Below are 10,226 nucleotides of genomic sequence, written 5' to 3'. Positions count from 1 at the left end.
CGGAGTGCCCAGTGTAAGGTAGAAAGCAAGGAAAGAGCCATAATGTTTTGAAGCTCTGGGCGGTTTATTTGTTACCTTTCAACCATTTCAGGCTCCCTGCAATGTCTTCACTGTGAATAAAGAACTGTTGCGTCATAGTGAAAGGAAGCTGTTGAAAAACTTAATGCCAGGCCGATTTCTCCTAGTAAATTACTATTTAGGAGCTCTTTACAATACCAACTAAACGTAACATTGGTCCATGTGCTAGGACAGGGGTAGGCAACCTTGGCTCTTTTATGACTCGTGGACTTCAACTCCCAGAATTCAACTGACTTTTATGACTCGTGGACTTCAACTCCCATGCTGGCTCAGGAATTCTGGGAGTTGAAGTCCACGAGTCATAAAAGAGCCAAGGTTGCCTACCCCTGTGCTAGGTCTAGGACAACTTCAAGTGTTGCACCCAGCTCCATGTATCTGTGGTCTGCCATCATTGTCTTGTCCATTTATTTCTGGCTCAGCTGTCGTGTACCTGAAATTGCAAAATAAAGCAATGGCTTCATTTGTTTCAAATCTCTTCTTCCCCAGAACCCCAGGTTCTTATAAAGTTTCAGCAGCTACAGGCAATACTGTAGTGTACTGTAGACTAGAGCAAAGTGGCTGAGAAATTCTGGGAGTTGAAGTCCATCCATCTCAAAGTTGCTGCTCTAAAGTGGTAATAGCTTACGGTAGATTAGCATCTCTCCCACAACTTGAACTACTACTGTAAAGGTGTAGACAGGAGAAGCTACCACTGACTGAACCCTGTGGGTCACACTCTCCTCCTCACAATTGAAAGGAAGGACTAATTGGCTCACCCAGTTCTTAGAATTTCTCTTAATGGCAGTCAAAACCATTTGCTTCATATTGCTTTGGGGAGACTGCAGTATGGTGTGTGTTCTCACGTTGATAGTGTGGAGGTGTCCATGGAAAAGTGGTGCCCTGCTGGAAGTATCCACAGAAACAATGGCTGTGAGGTTCATTTGACATACCGAGTCACAAATTAGCCTACCACATTTTAGCCAACATTCACACATACCTGGCAGACACGTCTTAATGTGCTCTGTGAAGCAAGTCTACATCCCACACTTGTGGTTTACCACAACTCCGTCCTACCCTTTCCCCACGATTGCACAGTATTGGCCTCATCTCATTCCCAGCTCAAGGTAAAAACAGTCATTCCTAGATGTGCAGGTAATCCCCAACTTACAACTCTAATTGAGCCAAGATTTATGGTTTTAAGTCATGATTACTGTAGTTGTTAAGAGAGTCCCAATGTGACTGCACCTGATTTTACAACCTTTCCTGTAATCGAGTGTTAAGAGAACACAGCAATTGTTAAGTGATCCCATCAATGGGTGGGTTGTTGTTGTTGTTTGCCAGAAACCGAGGTAAACACCAGGAAGTAGCCAAAAAATACTGAAAATTGCAACCATGTGAACACAGCTCACTGCAATTGGCCATAAATTAAAATAGTTTTATACACCCACACAACTCAAACGTAGGAAGAACCAATTTCAAAAATCAATTGGACTTGTCCACAATAAGATTTTTCTTCAATAAGTCTATTACCTCTGTTCATGGAATGTGTAGAGGTTCAAACAACATCCTCTTCCAGTTCTAACCTTCCACCTTTCTCTTTATTCTTATCAGGAGGTTCATTAAGGAGAAAAAGATGGAATACATTTTTGATTGATAGAATTAGGAGTCAATTATTTAGTTCATAGTCACTTTAATGATGAGATATTCTTTCTCACATATTCCACCACTTCATGAGTTTTCCACATTTAGTATCCCTAAGTAAGTGTATGAGTATGTGTAAGAATACACATCCACACAAATCTTGATCTTTATTAAATATGTCTGTGTTTATGCTTGAGAAAACAGAATGTTAATATTTTCTGTCCTGGAACTTCAAAGCTGAAGAGACGGCTTCCACAATCAGGTTTAGCCACAAGTCTTAATGTTGCAATTTATTATTCTTATTGTAGGGCATAACGTTTGATCTTGTATTGTCATTCCTGCTGAGTAGAATTCTATTCTAGTATTAATGTGGTTGTACAATTTTATGAATTGTGGCAATCTTTAGTGTGTTATTTAAGCTGTTGGAAATCTGATAAAATGGTGGAAATCTTCAGCTTCAATTTGCATAAATCTTCTATTAATACCCATGTAAAGGTATCTGATTGATTTTCTTTTTTTTTATTACAGTTGACGTTCTGCAGTTCATTCATAACTGTAGCAGTTTCCTCATCCTATTGTAAATAAAAGACACAAGTCCTAGCTCAAATCAAGGAGGGTTCATACATTGATATGTCCAACATCCAGATAAATCAGATGGAAGATCTGTTCCAATGTCTTAAATCCAGATGTTGGAAAGTCAAGAATGAGTTTTATGGATCATTGAGTAGCATATTATGGCTGTTTCCCCAGATTATATCTTCACCCCAAAGAAATTATATTTGTAATTTTCATCTTCCATATAACTGAACATGCTCCAAAGCTTGTCTAACTTTAGAATTTAATCTTACAGTTTTAGTTATCACTTTACATTATTGAAAAGTGGTTGTCTTCAGAGTTTATTTTAATAAAGAAAGTCACTCCTTAAAATTCGTATGACCTTTCTCATGACCTAACTCTTTTCTAAAACTTTGCAAAGCTCTATAGTTTACATTAGGGAGTGAGTGAACTATAGTATATTTCACTATAAGCTAGGTTGTCCAATACCATTATCTGCTATATAAAGGGATGAAATCTTCATATGGAGATGACAGACAACAACATAATTCAGTTACGGTAGATTATGTGTTGACTTTCAGGCTACATAACAGAAAAATAAGAAAAAATGCAAGTCAATTGTCATTTTATAAAAATGTACTCCAAATCAAAAATATAATCAGAAGAATGATGTGAACTGAGCAGTCAGGATAATATGACAGGAACTGGAACAAATTAGAATAGATTTGTTTATAGCAAATTGACTGAAACTTGGCTAGAAGTTTTATATAATAAGAATTCTCTGGCTATTTCTCTGCCCCAGCAGCTTTTCAGATACAAGATAAAAATTTGGTTGTTTTCAGAAAGTCCACTTACACTCAGAATTCTACTGCAGGCAGAGGCTTTACCGTGGATCTTTTACAAATTCTTATGCATTCTTGGGAATTCAGAAGAGAACTAGCTCCTCTGAAAAAGCAGCTGAGTTAATGATCTATGACAGACATGTCAAACACAAGGCCCGGGGGCCGGATTCGGCCCGCAAAGTGGTTTCATGCGGCCCGCGAAGCCATCCTGGAAACAGTGAGGGAATGGCCCCCGCTGCCTTGGCCCTGGCCCAGAGACCCTCCTCCTGCCAGAGACCCTCAGATCTGTCCCACTCCTGCCCAGGCCCCCATAGGCACCCTTGATGCAAACAATGTAGAGCTGGCCACGCCCACCCAGTAGGCCATACGCACTCTAGCCACGCCCACCCAGTAGGCCACGCCCACCCTGGCCACACCCACCCGCCCCCTTGAGGGCAACCGCAATGCTGATGCGGCCCTCAGTGAAATTGAGTTTGACACCCCTGATCTATGACTTTTTCCAAAGGAATACAGGCAGTCCTTGACTTACAACAGTTCATTTAGTGTTTGTTCAACAGCACTGGAAAAAGTGACTTATGATCATTTCTCACACGTATGACCATTGCAGCATCCCAATGGTCCCATGATTATTAGACGCTTGACAACTGACGCAGATTTGTGACAGTTGCAGTTTCTTCTTTTGTAACCTTTTGACAGACAGAGTCAATGGGGAATCCAGATTCACTTACCAACCGTGTTACTAATTTAACAACCGCACCAATTCACTGAACAACTGGCAAAAAATGTTGTAAGATGGGGCAAAACTCACTTAACAAATGTTTCACCTATGAACAGAAATTTGGGGCTCAGTTGTGGTCATAAGTTGAGGACTAACTCTAGACAGAAATACATCCATGAATAAAATCTATTATGGAAAGGGATGTGAACCTCCAATTTTTAAATTAGGCCGCTAAAGGATGCAAGTTGCCCAGCACTTCCCTAACAAAAGTCCCTTTTGATCAGGACTGCCAAAGAGAGACTTTCTTTCTTTCTTTCTTTCTTTCTTTCTTTCTTTCTTTCTTTCTTTCTTTCTTTCTTTCTTTCTTTTCTTTCTTTTTTCTTTCTTTCTTTCTTTTTCTTTCTTTCTTTCTCTCTCTCTCTCTCTCTCTCTCTCTCTTTCTTTCCCTCTCTTTCTTTCTCTCTTTCATTCTCTTTCTTTCTTTCTTTGTCTCTTTCTTTCTTTCCTCCTTTCTTTTCCTTTCCTGACCATCTCATCATCAAGGGCAACTTTTGCGTTTAGATGAATAGGATTAATAGCATTCTACCTCCATCCTAACAAGAAATCATTTCCAAGAGAAGCTACAGAGGCAGTATAGAGAGATAAAATGTTTAGCTATTTGCTGTACTTCGATGACATATAAAATCAGTTGCCTGAAGTCGTTGAATCCATCTAAGGATGGGATGGAGATTTTTTTGCATAATGCCAATTGTGATAGAAGTTGACATTTCTTGCACTAATACCTTTTCAGTAACCAGTTCAAATGCTTACATTCTCTTCTTTGGTTGGTAGTTTCAGATATACAGTAGCTGCAGAGGCTCAAGATGTATATGCGCAGGAATCACTTCTAGACTGAGTTGAAGTGTACCGCAGGAATCTCTGCATGGATTAGGACAGGAGATCCCAATGTTTTTAGATCACTAGCAAATTTGGAATTTTGAAAGCATGTCATAAGCACACTTACAGCCTCTTTTGGTGTGGTGGTTTAAGGCCAGCCAATGGACATCATCAGAACCAACTGACAGGTAACCTTAGAATAACAGAACACCTGAGCATCTAATACAGGAACCTTGGAACTGAATATGAATTTTATATCCTGAATATGCTATATTTGATTTCCACACACCCCCGCCTGCATTTTAGCTTCTCTCTCTGTGACAGCTAGGTAGTCACTGTAACCTGGCAACCAGAAATATGCAGTCACGTAAATTCTGCAAATCCTATTAACATTTAGGCTGCCACTTCTCCTTATGAATGTCTGCTTTTTGAAGAGCAAAATTTTGGCAAGCACATCTCGGTTACTTTCCCTCCCCCCTCCAACTCCACCCAGTAGCACTATGTCCTGAAACATCCATTAGAAATAAAAAGAGTTAGATAGACTACTTTATTCCTTAGAGAAATAGACTTGCTTCTCTCTGCATTTCAGTTAAACCTCTTTTGCCCGGAACACAACCCAAGAACAAAAATGTGTAATATCTACGCCAAGGGCAGATTTCCAATTTTCCATTCGCTTCTGGCCTTAGTCCATCTGTAGGAGGGGAAGTACGACTATCCAATTGGGAAGTTTTGAGCAAAGTCTTTGCTAAATCAAAAGGAATTGAATTTCTTTACCTGTATATTTGTTAAACTACATCCTGCCTTTCCTTCAGCTGACCAATTCAGTAATCCTTCTGTCCTTCAAAACCCTTTGGTTGGGCTGACAGAAATTGACTAGGCTTAATCCCAAATCTCTCAGTGAGTTCCTATGCCTGGATTAGACAGTGCCTGTGCCATTCCTTAACTCAGTATTTCTCAATCTTGGCAACTTTAAGATCTGTGGACTTCAACTCCCAGAATCCCCCAGCCAGCAAGGATGAAAAACTGTACGTATGGCTGGCTGGGGGATTCTGGGAGTTGAAGTCCACAGATCTTAAAGTTGCCAGGGTTGAGAAACAATGCCCTAAGCATTACACCAGCCTGGGTTTCGTGAACAGTCATGCTGCCAACACTGGAAATCCTTACAACAAGGAGAAGTTGCTTTAAGGTGAAACAGCGGAGAAGCTGGGTAGTGAAATGTTGGCTTGTTGCTACAAATCAGCAGTAGCTGGACAGAGTTACCCGTCTCCAGGTTCCTCCTTCCAAACCAACAGAGTACAAGGCTGGAATGTTTTCGGAGCCGGAAGGCAGAAATCCAATGAAATGCTTCCATTCTGCCAGAACTTCTGGTTCCCCTAAGCTTCCCAACAAGCTGACATATGGCTTTTCATTTACTGCCTTTAAAATATACTTATTCCAAACTGAAAAGAAAATATCATGAAGCCATTTTCATGTCCCAGCTCATATCATTCACAGTTATATATATATATATATATAACTGTTTCAGCAATAAAGAATCACTGTGCTTCCATTATTTAAAATATGTTTAGTAAGTTCCTATTGTCAGAAGCTGTAAGTTAAGTTAAATTATGAATAGCTTCTTGTAGACATAGAAGATTCTGATCAATTATATCGTATGTATGTATGTATGTATGTATGTATGTATGTATGTATGTATAAAGGTAAAGGTTCCCCTGCACGTGCTAGTCGTTTCCGACTCTAGGGGCCGGTGCTCATCTCTGTTTCAAAGCCGAAGAGCCAGCGCTTGTCCGAGGACGTCTCCGTGGTCATGTGGCTGGCATGACTAGACGCCAGAGGCGCACGGAACGCTGTTACCTTCCCACCATAGTGGTCCCTATTTTTCTACTTGCATTTTTACGTGCTCTTAATCTACTCCCTCTTGCTTCATATATTTTTTTTATCCTCATTCTTTCTATACAGTAAAACCAGCATAATGTTTGAGAACTTGTAACTTCCATCCCTATTCAATCTGCATTTTCCAGAGCAGTTCAGTCTGGATCCCCATCTCTTGTTTTACCAGTAGTGCTCAACTTACAAACATTCATTTAGTGACCATTTGAAGTTACTGTCAGAATCCATTTATATCATATTCATAAATGGAATGTTTCAAACATATCCCATGGATTCTGCCATCTCCCGAAGAGAAGAGGATAGATGTGTATTGAACCGGCAATAGGCATTTCAAAGGAAAGGAGAAGCCTTTTGAACTGGGGAAACAAAAGGGGGGGCTAGCATCTGGCTTTTGTCACGGTAGACAGCAATAAACAAAAGGGTCCTAACTTCCTTTTTCCCACAAGATGGATGATACGAGAGGAAGGATGGGGGGACTGACCAAATGGGGATTAAGGGGGGTTAAACCGGGAACTCTTTATAAGGGTTTACATCGTGGAACCATTAAGCCCTGTCTCATTTCCTACAACCAAGCATGCCATAGTAAAGATTTCTTTTGGACTAAAAACTTGACTCCAAGAGTTTTTGTCTTCCTAAGACGTGGTTTGGGGTGGGTCCTGACAGTTACGATGGCTCTGAAAATTGTGATTTATGACCAGCGGTGGGATTCAAATATGTGAACAACTGGTTCTCTGTGCGGATGCCGCTTCCAGAAGTCCATTCTGGGCCTGGGCAACAAAAAATTAGCTACTGGTTGGGGACTTCCGGTGGCGATGCGACGCTGAAGACAGCCGTTTTTGGGCTGCCCGCTCCGCAGCTGTGTTTTTCCATCGTAAACAGCGCCGATCAGCTGTTTAGATGGATTTGAAGCCCCCTCCTCGGGAGAAGAGGAGGGGGTGAGACCCCAGGTAGGGGTTGAGCTCTCCGGGGCCGCCTGAACTGAGAGTTTGGGCGGCTGAAGGATTGAACCCCCTCGAAGCCTGGGTTGCTCCGAGCTGCGCAGCGCCCCTGCTCCGGGATTTTTGGAGCAGAGCCAGGCGTTAGCAACCACCCCTGCCAAAAGGAAATACTTTTGATTATCAAGATGCAGGCAGAGCGGTACAGGAGGTCAAGGTGATGTGGACTCTTATCTTTACTCTCTAGCTTAATGGATTTTATAGCTTTAAAGTGAAAGAGCGCAATAAGTGAAAGTGGGGGAAGATGGCGGCTAAAACTTCTAAAGCTCTACGGAGTGCGGGGTCTTCCCTGGTGCAACAGACCTCATTGCAAGCTTTGCTTCCTCCTGCACCTCCTCCGGCATTGACGCTTAAGGATTTACAAGATGTTCTTGGAAAGCATTCACAATTGATGTCTGACATGATGGATGAAAAGTTGAAAAAGCTGGAGGAGAAAATGGAGGAGAAAATGGAGAAATTGGAGAAGAAGATGGAAGAGAAGTTTAGAGCAATGAGGGTGGACATGTTGTCTATGATTGAATCTGTAGCTGAATGTGTGCAACAGCTGGATGTAAAAGTGGAGGATCTCAGTCAAAAGAACTCTATATTAGAAGCAAAGGTATTAGAAAATGAAAATATAAGGGATAAAATGGACGGAGAATTGAGCCTTGTTCAGTATCATCAGATGCAGTATGCTATTAGAATCAGGGGTTTAAAGGAGAATTGTAAAGAAGATTTAAAGCAGCTGATTTCTGAGGCTCTGGAAGGGGTACTGGGCCAGCCAGCATCTGAAATTGAGGAAAATATGGACAAAATTTTTCGTGTAAATTCATGGATTGCAAGACAGAGGAAGTTACCCAGAGATGTGGTGGTCTATTTTACAAAGAGAGTAATTAGAGATGAAGTCATTCAAGCTGCCTATGATACTAAATTGGTAGTGGCTGAGCAAGAAGTCTTGGTTTTAAAAGAGATTCCTCCGAAGATTTTAAGGAGAAGGAAAGATTTTGCATTTCTAGTACAGGAACTTAAGAAATGTGATATTAAGTTTAGATGGGAGATTCCAGTTGGACTGGTGGTGACGCACGAAGGTAAAAGACATTGTCTGGTTACTGTGGCCCAGGCACGTGATTTTTATAGCAATGTGTTAAAAGCAACCCCCCTATCATTTTTGGAAGCTGTAAAGGGATACGGCGAGGGAAAGCTTCAAGATGTTGCAGATAGACAGACAGAGGACAATGGTGTTGGAGGGGATCAAGTTACAGTCTCATCGGTTGTTGCAGGAGGCCAGAGGATGACGCGTGCCGCCCTAAGAAGAGCGAGACAAGAGCAAGAGCAAGACCAGCAAAAAGTTATGGAATCTCCAAAGCGTACTTACAGTGAAGCTGTGGACGGGGCGCGGTCCAAAGAAGTTATGGGGGTTATGACAGACGTGCTCCAAAAGCTTTGGGGTGTCAAGATTGGTGATTAAATTTTTAAATTAGAATCTCAATGGATTAAATTTATCATAGAGGAGAAAGAAAGTTTTTTTTAAATATTTAACACAATTTAAGATTGATATTATTTGCTTGCTAGAAAAGTATATTAGGGTTATGGACTAAAAGTATGTGTTGAACTGAGAATGGGTACGCAAGCTCCTAATTAACAACAAGTTGTCTTAGAGACTGCCTAAACCTTTTTTTTATTCTTTTTACTTGAACTCAAGGATGATCTGGAACTGCGAGACATTTGGCGTGATACATGCAAGAACTATTTTTGATCATAGTTTAGTTTGGTTGGAGATTATTAAGGTTAACAGAGATAGGCGCTTTTGGCGCGTAATTGAGAATTTGTTTAGAAATTAGAGAAAGGTGGGAGAATGCAAATAGTAGGTGAAATTTTTTTTATTTTTTTTTTAAATTAATATGAATAAGGACTGGGATTAAGAAAATCTATTCTGAGTAAAGCTCTTTTTCTGTTTTCTCTTTTTCTTTTTTACTTTATTTGTAATATTAATATTGTTTGTATTTATTTTATATGAGCTAGAGGGAGATAGAATTAATAGTTTATTGTTGATAACATAGGGGTGCTTATGTTTGTTTTTCGATTTTATACCCTGTATTTAGCTCTGGGAAGTCAGGGGGGGGAGGAGGGAATGGGGGAGAGGGATAGGGAGGGCTAGATAGGGGTGGGGGAGGGGGGGATTAAAGTCAAAATGTATTGTAAAAATTTTAAATAAAAAAAAAATTAGCTACTGGTTCTGCGGAAGTGGTGCGAACCAGCTGAATCCCACCACTCTTTATGACACAACTGTTGCAGCATCCCTCTGGTCAGGTGATCAAAATTCGGGTACCTGTTCAACTGGTGTGTATTTATGACAGATGCACTGCGTTACCAACATTTGTAATCTTCCCAGCCTGCTCCTGACAAGCAAAGTCAAAGGGAGAAGCCAGATTCACTTAAGGACCTCATGATTCACTTAACAACTGAAGTAATTTGCTTAACAACTGTGGCAAAAAAGGTTGTAAAATGGGGCAACTGCCTTTCTGAACAACAGACATTTTGGGCTGAATGGTGGCTGTAAGTCAAGGACTATCTGTACTACAGTTCTCTTAATCTCTTAACACTCCTCCCTTGTTGCATTCAGCTTACTTTTATGGGTTTTTTATTTTTCTGTCCTGCCTGAAGGATATTTTT

The sequence above is a fragment of the Vipera ursinii genome, assembly GCF_947247035.1.
Source record: "Vipera ursinii genome assembly, chromosome: 5".
Lineage (NCBI taxonomy): Eukaryota > Metazoa > Chordata > Lepidosauria > Squamata > Viperidae > Vipera > Vipera ursinii.
This window is presented reverse-complemented; position numbering follows the sequence as displayed.